Below are 13,939 nucleotides of genomic sequence, written 5' to 3'. Positions count from 1 at the left end.
CCTGTCCCAGCAGCCTGCCTGGCTTGCACCCTGGAGGCATCTGGGCTCCAGAAGAAGGGGCCCTTCATGAGACACTCCTGGGTGTGCAGGTGTTCAGGCCATGCCATGGACTTGGTCCAAAGTAAAAACCCCTGGAGCACCAGATCCCTTTTCCTCCAGTCTGCTTCTGCTGAGCTAGTGCAGACGTAGCCATAAAATTCCACATACCATCCACCAAATTTAGAATATTCCTGAAAATCCTTAGTTGAGATTGGACCTTTTGAAAGTATTTGTGAAGCATGATCCTTAAGAAACATGGTAAAGATGCTATGGAGACATACATGTCTTATGGCAAACCACAGCACAGGTGCACCTGTGTTACCTACCCATGAAGGTGATGCTTATTGGAAGGTAGAGAAGTTCTCCTGCATTCCCTGACCTGTCTCTGTAGCCCCTTAGTCTGCTTCTCCATGTCTGGAAACTGGGTCATCAGGCAGGATGTCTCCTGTGACACCCTCACAGTAGACATGTCAGCTGCACTGGGAGGGGACCAGCTCTCCTGACCACACTCACAAATGCCTACTTCATTGAAAACCCAAACTGCAGCCCACAAAAACCTGCTGTTCTCCCTCTGACAGGCAACTGCACCTAAAGCTTTGCTGGAAGTAGGGGGAAATAATTCTTGGCGATGATGTGAGCCTCACCCCACAGCAAGAGCCGCAGCTCCACAGCCCAGCTCATCCTGTCCCTGCCCTGCACGGGCTGGGCTCCCCTGCCCTGACCTACATGGTCCCCAGAGGGAATGCTACAGTGCCTCCTTGTGCAGCTCTGGGCACCTCTGCCACTGCTTCAAGTGGCCTGCCTGTGTGGGGGACAAGCAAAGGATTTGCACAGAGCAGCCTCCACACCCAGGCACCTGCACGTGGTGCCTAAAAACGGGCACTGCAGGGATTTGCTCTTCACTTTTCTTTTCAATAAACTGTCTCTGATAATTGCCTTGGCTTTAGAGCTGAAGGCCTCTGGAGTAATGAACAACTGTTATTTCTAGTACAATGGGATCGTTGCCTGTAATGTTATCCCTTAATTGCTACTGTGGTGCAAATTATGAAAAGCAAGAATATCCAAATATAGAGATGCTTGGCCCTTGTGACAGGAAATTAAGGTCTCTTCTCTGGCACTGCTGCATGCCCTGAACTCCCACTCAAGTCACAATGAATTACATACATTCAATTATTTGAAAAACAAGCTCTTAACCTCTACAAATGAGCTTATAGAGTTCATATCATGTGTGTTCTGGCTATCCCTATAAATGTCCAATCCTTTTTCAGATCCTACTGATCTCCTGGGCATCCTAGTCCCTTCAGAGTTAACGGCACAACTTGGCTGAAAAGGATGAAGTATATTTTTAAGAAATAATGAATAAATCTGTAGGTGTATTTACTTTTGAACTTTTAGTGGTTTGGATTGATTAATTGGGTTTTTTTATGGTAAGAAAAAGCAAGCAAATGTTTCTATATCATCCACAATATAAAATCACCTATCTTCTTTCCTATTTTTGACATAACACCTTGAGAGTCTACCATTTTCAGCATCTTGGAAAGAAGCTTTTCCATACCTGTTCATGCCTTGCTTTGGTGCTGTACTCTTAGAAGCAATAATGACCAGAACAAACATAGACTTCTGAGAATAAGTGTGTTCTCTCTACAGTGCCATTTTAATATTTCAGGAATTAAGAGTCTAAAAGCTTAATCTCCACTGTGAAGTGTCTGAAAAGCATGGTATTGTCAAACAAAAGCGGTAAACTGCTGAGGAAAGTTCCAATCCTTCTCTTACTGATGTCAGTGGGAATTTTGCCAGGAAGCTCAGCATGATAAGGGTATAGACCAAAGTAATCAGTTCCACAGATGATTACATGAAAAGCCCTTCATTATAGCATGATGATTGAGTATTATTACAGTCATGAGACACAGACATCTTCTGGAATCAAAACCAAGAAAAAAAATGTATTAAGGCTATTCCTCTTCTGAGTTGGGCCTGTTTGGCAGTGGCCTTTCATCAGATGACTTTTCACATGTTAGCACAGCTACTTTGGTTGTGGTCACAGCCTGATATGCACAGCAAAATGTGCCCAGATTTCCTGCTGCACAGTTCCTCTCTGCTAAATGTCTCTCAGCCCATGAAAGCCGTGTCGTTTGGTAGGTAAAATATTTTTGGCAAACTCAGGAACATTACACTTTGTTGTCCATCTTCTCACTTCAGTTAAAGCTCAGTCTTGCTCCACAGGTGCCTCTTCCAGGCTGGAGAAGGGCAAGCAGTTACCGCTCGTGTGTGATGGCCGATATCTTGACGAAGGGACACTGTGGCACAGACCCCCAGAGCCAGACACCTGCTTCTATAGCCTCATCCAGCCTGCCCAGTGCTAGAGCTGAGAGCAGGAGGGAGCAGGAGGTTATGGCCATGAACTGGGCACTGAGGGCATGGATGGTGTGTGCAAGCTAGCAGGGCGCCCTTGCAAACACGTTCGGGATCTTCGCATTCTTCAGGGAGCATTTGTTAGGCAGACACACTGATGTAGTTTTGCACAGTTCATCCAAGAAACTGCAGTTGCACAGTACCCTGCAAAAGCAAAGTCTGTGTGAAGATGGGAACATGACTAGAGTTTGTATTAACTTTGGATTAAAGTGTTTTATTATTACTTATGTGTAAGAAGGGTAATTTTCTCTCTATTACTTGGGGGACAAACAGAAGCCTGTGTTCCCTACTGAAATCAGTCCTTTGTCAGCCTAGCAAAACCTGTATTAATAAAGACAAAATGTAAATATTTATAAAACATGCACAGTCACATCACTCAGTGTTACTAAAATCATTAATAGTGTCTGGTTCTTGTTTGTATTGTCATAGTCACAGGAAGCTGCAGTGATGACAGTAGGAAAATACACATCCACAGCAAGCTTTAGATACATTTTGGAAGGATTTTCTTCACTACTTTACTTAGGAGGGGAGTTCTAATGGTGCATTTTAATTTATTTTCCACATATGCATGTTGTATACGTTTCTTACTGAAAGGAACTGTGAAACTCTCCCACTGCTTCTTGACTGAAAGTGCTCTCTGGATTGCAGTTCTGATTGTCTCCTCTTGAAATTATCATTAAAATGGTACACTGGCAAAAAACCATTTGTCATGGTTGGGGGTTCTGAAATATTTTCTGTTATTTTCATAGTAGCAGTTAACAATTCCTTGAAACTATGCATTCGATTAAATACATTTTCTTTCTGCAGCCCTCTGAAACAGTGACAAAAAATTACTGCTATTTAATTTTAACCTCTCAAGTGATGGGCAAAAATCAGTTGCCTAGCAAGCAGAAGTGCTATTGTTTGTGCTAAAAGGTCAAGACAAAAATGTGCTGAAAACTTTCTGGATACTTATATAAAGAGATACGTTATGACTTGGGAGTTATTTATTGCACAAAAGAGTCTGTATCTGACCCTCTGCATCCTGCTCTCACATACTTCATGTCACTTTAAGGAGAGGAATAACTATTTCTCAAACAGGTATTCTGATATTACAGAAAGATAATAGCTACCTCTCCGTTTAGATGAACTCAAAAATGTGCCTAGAAAATCATTTTTCATCTGCTACAGAAATGTCAGAGTTCCAGCTTAAGCAACAGCAGTATGAAAACCTTTTCTCTCTTTGACCATGCTCTAAAGGAGCCAGCACATGAAAAGCTATTGTGTTTATTTTCTATGGGCAGCTACCACATAATAATGTGGTAATACCCTTCATGGAAATCCATCACACAAAATATGCATTACAGTTCAGAATATACCATCTACTCTAACCTATACTATGCTTCAGTTTTCAAGATCTTTGTAGTGAGCAGCTCACATGTCACATGGTGCAAACATGCTGCACCTCTCACTTGGGTGGATGTATTTCTGGGGTGCTACAAGCTCAATTAGAGTGCAACATTAATTTCATACAGAAACCTTTGGAAGTGAGAGCTCAGTCTGGGTTTAGTCTTTGTGCAGATCATGGTGGGAGAGTATAAAGAGAATCTATGTGTTTTATACAAACAGATTTGGCACACCTATAGCTCCTATGGTCTGGAAGTGCAATTAAACTGCCTGTCTACCACCAGCAGTTTTAAGAGGGGGAGGTGGGTGGGTGTAGATGGAACCTCAGCTGTCTTTCTTGTGTTTTTTAAGACACAGGAAAAAATTCTAGGTAAAACAGGAGAAATCACAGCACCTCTGTCACATACTGTGCAAAGCTGTCCTGTCAGCTGCACAGTACACTAGAAGGCATCACTGCATCCTGTGTGTCCTACAGTTTAACAAGAAAATCTGGCAGACAAAGCTTTCACTTTACTCTCACACCAAGTAAGAGATCTGTCTGGACTAGGCAACCAAGGTGAAGCAAAATGCTTTCCTTTTCCTCACCTACTGCTATGGATGCATAGAAAGCGGATGGCACATGAAAACATGACGAGAGAGAAAAAGCTTCTTATCTTTATTAAACTCTCGAACTTTGCCACCAAGTTTCCAAATTCAAAATACCTTTTTTTTTCTGCCTCATCTGTCTCAACCCCGACCACCAGCTAACTCATATCTGGGTCCTGCAGTGAGCCCAGCTGGGCTGGCACAGCCTCTGGCAGCAGCTGAAGTTCAGGCAGGTTCAGCATCCCACCTGCAGGGACTCTGGCAGGGTCAGGACTCTGGCAACTGATCCAGAAATCTAAATGGCTATGAAAATGTTTACAGAAGCATTAAAATAAAATTTTTATTTGTGTTATTAATTATTCTTTCCCTCCAACTGTATTGTTTGTATCAACCATTTCTGAAATTACTGTTCTGGAAGCAAATGCACTTGCATTCTCACAGAGTGTTTTTTTAATTGATGATTTTTCTCAAAATCATAGAATCACAGAATATTAGAATGGTTTAAGTTCGAAGGACCTTAAAGATCATCTAGTTCCAATCCTCCTGCCATGGCCAGGAAGACCTTCACTATACCAGGTCGTTCAGGGCCACCATCCTATGTGGCCTTGGAGACTTCCAGGGATGAAACATTCACAACCTCACTGGGCAACCTGTTTCAGTGCCTTACTACCCTTATAGCAAAGAATTTATTCTGGATATCTAATCTAAACCTGCCCTCTTTCAGTTCAAAGCCATCCCTCCTTGTCCTATCACTACAAGCCCTTGTAGAAAGTCCCTTCCCAGCTCTTTTGTTGGCCTTCTTTAGGTATTGGAAGGTGCAATAAGGTTTCCCCTGAGCTTTCTCTTCTCCAGGCTGAACAACCCCAACATTCTCATCCTGTCTTCATAGGAGAAGTACTTTTCAACACCTTTAAAAAAAAAAAGTAAGAAGAGCTGGAGAGGTGCTTATGATCTAATATCCTTCCTAATAACCACAGTAACCTGAATCTTCTAGAGAAAATTAGCATTTGTCTCTTCCCTGGTGTAAATCATTCTAGCCCACTTTCCCAATTTGCCTGATGGTGAAATATTGCTAAGCAACACCACACTTGCAGGTCAGCTGCCACTTCATGACTATGCCAATGTCAATTTTTTAAGGCCCACACTATATTTTTTTCAAAGATTATGTTGTCATTTAAGAGCATTTAAAACTTAGCTAATCTTCCTACTGTAATACTAGCTCTTGCTTAGTCTAAAGCTGCGTTGCTATGGATGACTATTGCTTGGAGTGTCTAAATATTTGGAAGTAAAACCAGCCATTTTCTTCAGTGGTATAATGAAGTATGGTATAAGATCAAGCCTGATTTAAATTATAAGTTGTCCTTTCTCTTACTCTGCCTGCCTTCCCTGTTTTTCATGCCAACAGCAACTGTTTAATTTGACTTGAAGGAAAGCTAAACAGTTAGCCTCAAGCAGCAGATGAATCATTCTAATATCTGATAACTTTTCAAAATAAAGGCCTCTCTCTCCAGGAGCCAGTGTCAGTCTCCATCACTTAACAAGCTTATCTGAGCCCATGCAGTGAGCAGGGACATGCTCACATGGAAAAGCTAATGGTGGGATTTTCAGTGGGTTGCCAAACTGCTGAGTACAGAGATATTCCTGACTTCCAGACAAAGTTCAGCACACAGCCTGTGCCTGAGCAAGCGCTGAAAAGTAACAGGTAGAGGACAAATTGCAAAAGTTCAAAACCACACAACCCCCAAAAGTGGAAGGCGCTCCTCAGTGGGCCTCCACTGGTGCTGGGGCACCTCCTGCTCCTGCTCTGCGCAGGGGCTCTGGAGGTGCCCTTCCTCTGGGAAGCCCTAGCATGGCCCTTACAGTTTGATCCAGACACTCACCAACTTCAAAGTGCCAACTAAACATGGGTGTTCATAAAAGTAAGCACTTGGATCTAGCACAGAGACCTTTTAATGCCAAGTATCTCATTAAATTGTCAACTTCCTTGCAAGCAGCACTCGGAGTAGCAAGAACAAGCATGGGAGATAAAATTCTCCGGCGACCTGTGCTGGTAAACCAGGACTCCCAGAGCCAAGTGCTCAGGGCCGTGAGTTGAAGCAATGCTTGGCTTGCACCCAAGCCCCAGGAGCCCAGGGAAGCCAAGGCAGATCCATGGAGCAGGCTCCTCTTTACGCCCTGGTGGCAGGTTTGCTGGGCAGCATCTCCCTCTGGAGGCTCTCCCCGGATCCTGCTTCCCATCACCAGCCCCAGCTGGGCAGGACAGTCCACCTCAAACCACCATCTGAATGTGAGGCCTGGGTGAACCTGACTTCTCTTGGTGCATTTTAACAGATGTCTGGCTCTAAATAGCATCTTCAGACTCAAAGAGCATTCTGTAAAAAGAGCATTTCAGGAATTGTTTTTCTAAGATATCACTGAGTCTGGGAACCTTTCAGGATGGTAAAATGATACTTTTTTCTCCAACCCTGATCATTAGACACACACTTTTCCTAAAAGTTTGGGAAGGCTAATGGGATCAGATGAAATTAGAAAGTCAAAGTTGATGATGCTAAGAACAGAATCTAATCAAAGACAAACATGACAATTGTCATCTTTGTCATAGCATTTAAAGCAATTTTTCTGTTAAATTATCCACGTGTTTTCACCAACACAGAGATTAGTCATTCAAGCCATTTTAATTATATTTTTATATTACTGTCTCATTTTTTATTTGCTTGGATTTCTTGTTTATTGGATCTTTGATGGGATCCATACATACTGAGGTTTCTCATACTGCTCTGAAGCTACATTTGGATTATCACAACCTTCAAAAACTCGAAGATGATCCTAAGAAAATTGAAAAGATGGAGCCAGAGTTTTCACAGAGATCCAGTGACTCCAGTAAACCTCTACAGAGCCCCAGGATCTCCCTCATCACAGGGACAGCAATATGCTGCCTGATTTTTTTTTAATGGAAAAGACAGAACACTCACATGCATTCAGCATGATAAAGACTGAAAGTGAAAAATTTCTATCCAGCTTCTAAAATGTCAAGCAAAATGTCAGGTAGCACTGCAATAAAAAAGGAACACCTAACATAAAATAGGAGTACTCTGATTAGCACATTGCTTTCTAATGAATGTCACACATTTAGCAAAACCACTGGGCTGCAGAAGTAATGAAGTAGTGACTGGATGAAAAAAATCACAGCAGCTCACCAGTAACTCCCACAAAAGCTCCTTTATGAAGCGCATGTTTATTTGGATACTTCTGTAACTGGACACATCTTAAGATCATATTCTCTCATCAAAGGATAGATATTAAGACCTCACTAGAGGCAGTGGATCTTTACAGATCTAAGAAGAAAAGTTGGCATTCATTGGTGTTCCTCTAAGGAGAAGGGAGAGTAAAAAATAAAAAGCTTTATTTAATGGTGTTCAGCTGATGGAGAATGACAGACCTTTGTAGAGATGGTGATTAGGGTAATTAAATTAGATGATTGAGACCCCTCTGCTGCCACTCAAGACAGAAAATCCAAGGAAGAGTGGCCATCCTAAAATAATTATGAATCCTACAAAATAGGTCCAGTGGAATAGGCCCCTGTACATTACAGGAAACGAACCTGAATAAAAACATGCACAGCAAAATTTGTCTTGCAAATGAGGAAAGAGAAATTTGCAGAACACATGCTTGATTTTTAATCAATTATTATTACCACCCTGCAACCCAAGGGAAGTCTGCTATCAGGGAAAAACAAGACCAAGGATGCTTCTGGCCAAAGGAATCCGTAGTGAAGGCAGGCCATTCATGGGATGTGAAATAAACTATGACTTGCAATTTTTTTTCATCGATCTCACTGCAAATGGTCCTAACTCCTAACACCTGCTACCTTTAACACAGTCCTCCAGTAAGCTGTTTGTCAATGTTAGTACAAATGTTTGCTGTACCAAAATCAGTCTTCTCTTTTTCAACACTGTGCTTTGAGAGACACCATGAAGAATGTTTTATTACCCTCTAGACATTTTACAATATCTAGTAATTTTATTTTTTCCCCTCAGAAAGATGTGGCTATATCCGCTTTGATTTTATACTTTTAAATTAATGTGTGCTGCTCTTCATTCACTCATACTTCAGAAATTCAAAGACATCCTTTTCTACCATTTGTATCAGTAATTGACCATAGCTAAACAGGCAACTTAATGAATAGCAATGGTGGGATTCCTTGCTTCAATATATTAAAGAATTGTATCCTTTCTCCCCTACACATTTATTGTCTATTTACAGATTTATTGTCTCTTTAGCTAGCTACACAAGTCTTTTTCTTCAGGCGTTTCTCAACTGGTTACAAATACCCAAAATTCTTTATAGAGGATCAGACCATTATTCTGACCTAAGGATCATGTGTAGGTCTTTTTACATATTTTTTTTTAATAATTGATAGAATTTGTATGCAGTTCTGTTGGAACATGATTATCCCACTTCTTTTTGACAGCCTCTGTAAACATCCCATTTGAATTCTCAATAATTTGGTGTGTATTGATATCCTTTTACTGTCCATTTTATGGGATTCAGCTTCCTTTGTAGCTCAACAGGATATAAACACCTACTGTCTTCTGCATCTTTTCATAGTTGCACCCACAAAATACTGTGCATCTATAATATAAAAATAATCCCCTGGCAGAATAACTGCAACCCAGAGGGCCAAGTATATAACTGCTTAATAGATCAGAGCTATGGACTCATAAAGAAAAGAACTGTAGAATTATCTATATCTAAACTGACACAAATCATCAAATTATAAAACCATACCATTTGAACAGTTTAGTATATACATGGCTAGTATTTATAGATACTAGCCATAATTAAATTAGATTTAATTTAATTTAATTCTATTGCTATGCACTTCTAGAACTAAAAAACATGATCAAGTACAGGATGTTGCTAGATAAAGAAGAGTCATCTAATACAAAATACCCACAATGGAGAGCTTCAGTTGCTGGCACACAAGCTGCCCAAATGTCATGAGACTGAGTTTACAGATGCAGTTACTGGACTCCACCAGTGATTGCTTCATACAGCTGAAAATCCTACAAAACATGGGAAAAATCACTTTTGTGGATTCAGTCCTAACATTGTGGAGTAAGCTCAGAGGTAGATAGAGGCTGAAGCACTTAAAGTTGGGGCTTCTGGAAAATTCTGCAGCTTCCAAAAGACATCCATATTTTTCTGGCAGCTGTGACCAGTATCACTAGTAAACAACAGCTGGAGCACATCAGGAGAGCTTCTAGGCTGAGCTCTGTGCTGTTCAAAGAGAAGACCTCTCACACTCACTGGGAGATCTGCGTGTCTGCACAGAGGTCTGCAAAATGGCAATAACCAGCAGTCCCATTTTACATACATGCTCTTGATCCAAACCAAAGCATTAATGTAGATGTTTTCCATTAATCCTATGCATTGGTAGCTAAATCCTTCTGTTACAGGTTTGCAATGGTGTTGATGTCATGGTGCTCATGCTTGACACATTTTATCTTCAGTAAATTAAAAGAAAATTAAGACTTAGAAAAAATATTGCTTGGCAGTGGGTCAGATGAGTACCCTGAAAGTGCAATTTAGCTTTCTGGGCTTTTGGTTTGAAAGAAGGTTTTTCCTAAAATAAGCAAAGCAGGAACTTTTACAACTGAACTCAAGCATTTCAAAGACTGTGTCAGTAAGGAATTGCCACCTGTAGTTAAACAGAGATGGGGAAGGCAGGAGAAAGGAAGCCAAACCCAGCCAAGCCAAGCTAAGCCAAGCGAAGAAATGGAAGGCATAGCAAGGCAAGGCAAGGCCAGAGAAAGCATATCATAGATTGTTGTGAATTCTGTGAGGTTTATTATCTCAACACATTTGGTATCACAAAACTGCCAAGTGCAAGATAACTTTCACAGATCTGTCAGGCAGCTGTGTTACAAGCCCTGCCTGCTCATGTCCAGGACTCAGCTGGGCTGCAGCCAGAGCTCCTGCTTCAGTCTCCTTAGAGGAGGAAGGTAGGCATGTTGCTAAAGCCTTATAATCTCAAAATTCACCAGGGCCAGATGTAGATCTGCTCAGGAAGAGAAAGGGGCTCAGTAGTGTCCATGTCCATATGTCCTATCGTCGCCCCATTTCTCCTCACAGAGAAAAGCAAGGCAATCTTCCCAAGAATATTTCCAGGATTCACATTCTCTGAACCTCAGAGAATGAGCAGAACAATTCTTATCTCATTTGCTGTGCCTGTGTTTGTGCAAAAGTAGAACACAATACAGAAATTGTTTACCCAAAGTGATGGTGTTTTGTTTCCTTGGCCTATCATGGAAAGTGTGTGTGTGTGTGCGTGTGTGTGTGTGTGCGTGTCGGGACTGTCAGCTGGCAGTCAGGAGATGCTGTGCAGTACAGTGCAGCTGAGTGCTTGGCAGAGTCAGTTTAGATGTAAAGTAATATCATGTAATATAGTATAGAATAATATAGTATAATAAAGTCATTAAGTAACCTCCTGGTAAGATGGAGTCCTCCTCATCATTTCTCCTTTGTCAGAGGCAAAAACATCCACAGTATCCTAGCACTCCTGCATGCTGTTAAGGTGCACTCTGAATCTCTAGATTTGCTGCCTCCTTGAAATAGCTCTCTCTGTGCAATGTTCTTTTGCCTCCCAACAGTCTCCTCCATTTCTTCCATGCATCTTCCCTGCTCCCAGACTTCAATACAGCAGTGGGTAGCCTACTGCAACACTTTTTCACTGGTGGAAATATCAATTAAAAATATTTGAGTGGTTATTTTCAACAGCAACAAATGAGTTGTCATAGACAAGTACAGAAATAAAAGTTAAAATTCCTCAGAATATTTATTACCTCTTCACATTCAAAGCAAACCTTGGTTAGATGCTATAAACCAAATTTTGCATTTGAGAGTCTAATTAAAAAAACCAAAAAACTGGTGTTAGAGAATGTACACACAATGTACATGCATAAAGATTTTCTATGTCATATGTTTCTGTATGTTTCCACCTATATTTTTGTACAAATAATGAATGCATGGGAGGCTCATTTCCCCACAAAATACAGAAATGAAAGTGCTTGCTGTAAAAGTGCAGACAAACAAGTTTAGCCAGGAGATAACTCTAGTTTAGGATGGATTAATTTGTTCATAATTCTTTACAAACTTTGCAGGAAGCCTGACAGATAAAAACTGGTCCAAGTTCTGTATTTTCACTGTCAGTGATGCTTGTGCAAAATCAAAAAAGAATATATATCTTGTCATGACAGTAAGGCACCAATAGCCCAAGGCTATTCCTTTTCTACACAGATTTCAGTGTGAAAATGGTAGGAAAACCAAAATAATTTTCGCGCTGCTAGAGGGTACTGTCAACTGTGAAAAACAGAGAGACAACTATAAACATAATTATTCAAGTGCATCCTCTGAACTAACAGGAAGATTTTGAAGGGCTAGCACAGAATTTTTAAAACATGCTAAGCAAGACAGATAGATAGGAAATGATTATGGTGGTTTCCTCCTTTGCAAAATACTTTTACAAAAGAGATATTGAGCAGATTGATTTGGTTCTCAGCAGAATGCATGAGGAGGGTAAGACCTGATGCAGTTTTTAACTCCATTTCTTCAGCATCCCTGTTGGATATCTTGCATAGCAGAACCTTAAGACTTCAATGGAAAATCTACAGGACTGAAGAATGAATATTTGGTCCTTAGGCGTGTAAATGACAAGGTCATATTCAAAGTATTTTTCCTTTTGTAACATGAAAGAGAAGATTCCCAGAGGATCACTGGTGTGCTGTCATTGGTCTGTCAGCCCTTTCAAAAGGCACATGCCCTGGAAGGAAAAGGCACCCATTGCTGTGGTGGCACCTGTTACTGCAGCTGCTGCTGCTCTTCCAGGTGCGTAGCAAAAGAGGGCAGTGGAGCACTGTATATTTCAACAGATTAAACTAATGATCCCTGCAGGTCTTTTCTCTAGATGTCTTTGCTGCAAAAATTATTGCAATACCTAGAAAAGCAATCATGTTGTATTAATAACATCCAGACAGTTTAAACAGAACATCTCTTTTGCTTTCACTGAAAATGGCATTTCTCTCCCAGCGAGCCTTATAATCGATTGACTGAAATTTCATTACTTCCAAATCTCCAGTCTCAGGAGGTATTGCATTTTCACCCACTAACAGGATTCTCCATGTTGGTTTCTTTTGCACTGTCTCTTTCACATGCTTTCCAGGGAGGTTTGCGTTCCTGCCTGTAATGCATCTCTCCAAGTTTAAAAGAGCCAGCAGTAGTTTAAGTGTCAGTAGTTTAAGTGTCAACCCATGGAATGGGTTTTGTTTCCATTTCTGTGTCACTAACAAGACACCATGCTGGTTTTAGCCAATGTACCATGGACAGTCATTGCTTATTCTGTGTTCTTTCTTAATTTATTAGGCAGTTCTACCTTCTGAATCCTTCCTAAGTGTTTCTGGACTTTGTCTGTACCACATCCATTTCAAAATGTGTTCGTTCATGCAACTTAAAACATTTAGCAATCCACTTCAAAATGTGATCGTTCGTGCAACTGTAAACATTTTAGCAACATCATTTGTTGTTCCCAAATTTAACAAAAGAGCTTGAAGGTCAAAGGTATCTTCAAACATTTCTAGTTTTACACTGTGATATAACCAAATCTGCAGTTTGGGGTTGCTTTGGTTTTTCAGTTGGAATCTAGAATTATGCTTCCTTTTGCTGAAAGTGGCAGTTCCCACTTCAGTGTAAGTTGACATATATAATATGCTGTTAAAAATAATGACATATTATTTAAGAGGAATGGTCACAGTTAAGAACCCTGCCCTCTCTACCAAATAACCCTCTTTCATCTTGTCAAAAACAGCCTTTTAGTCCTCCTTTAAAATGACAAAGGTTTACAGTGTCAATATACTCCTTGGGATGGCAGAGCTCTAACCAGATTTATTACCAAAGCTCTTACTTTACCATTATAAGCCAAACTCTGGTACTCAAATGTCATTCATTACAAAATCTCATTTTTTTTATTTAATGGCTATAACATGTCAGCACTGTCTCCAATGTTCCTTTGATGCAAAAAAGGGATATGGCAAGATAAACTTTGATGTGCCACATCCAACATGAAGTTTGAATTATTTATAAATGTTTGGAAAATTACATAAAATGATAGTGTAAGATTTGCAATCCATTACCACTACATTCTCAGATCAAAACACAGTAATCACCAACATCATTATCTTGTTTCAGAGCAGTTTCAAGGGCAGCTCACTGGACTGGGATTACAGAGTCAGTATTTAGGAACAGTTCTTCCATGGTCCAAGTAGAGAATTCAAGGAAGTGCCCCCAGCCTCCTCAGCCTCAGTTTCCTCTCCTTTGTAGCAGGGGGACTAACACCCATCTTTTCTGTAAAGTGTTTGGACATCACGGTGTACCTAGTTTTTGTATTTACAGTACAGAGCCCAGATATTATTTCTGTTATTACAGTTTTTGTTCTATTTTTACAGGGATATTGTATTATTCC

General features: G+C 40.6%; 1 protein-coding gene across 1 annotated transcript in view; it reads right to left on the bottom strand.

The window, feature by feature from the left end:
- Window positions 1-13,939, bottom strand: part of ZBED1 (zinc finger BED-type containing 1) — a 54,426-nt gene that overhangs the window by 27,580 nt on the left and 12,907 nt on the right. The gene's annotated exons all lie outside the window — the stretch shown is intronic.

This window comes from Serinus canaria, chromosome 1, assembly GCF_022539315.1.
Source record: "Serinus canaria isolate serCan28SL12 chromosome 1, serCan2020, whole genome shotgun sequence".
Lineage (NCBI taxonomy): Eukaryota > Metazoa > Chordata > Aves > Passeriformes > Fringillidae > Serinus > Serinus canaria.
The sequence above is the reverse complement of the archived record's forward strand: the minus strand, read 5'-3'. Positions and strand labels throughout refer to the sequence as shown.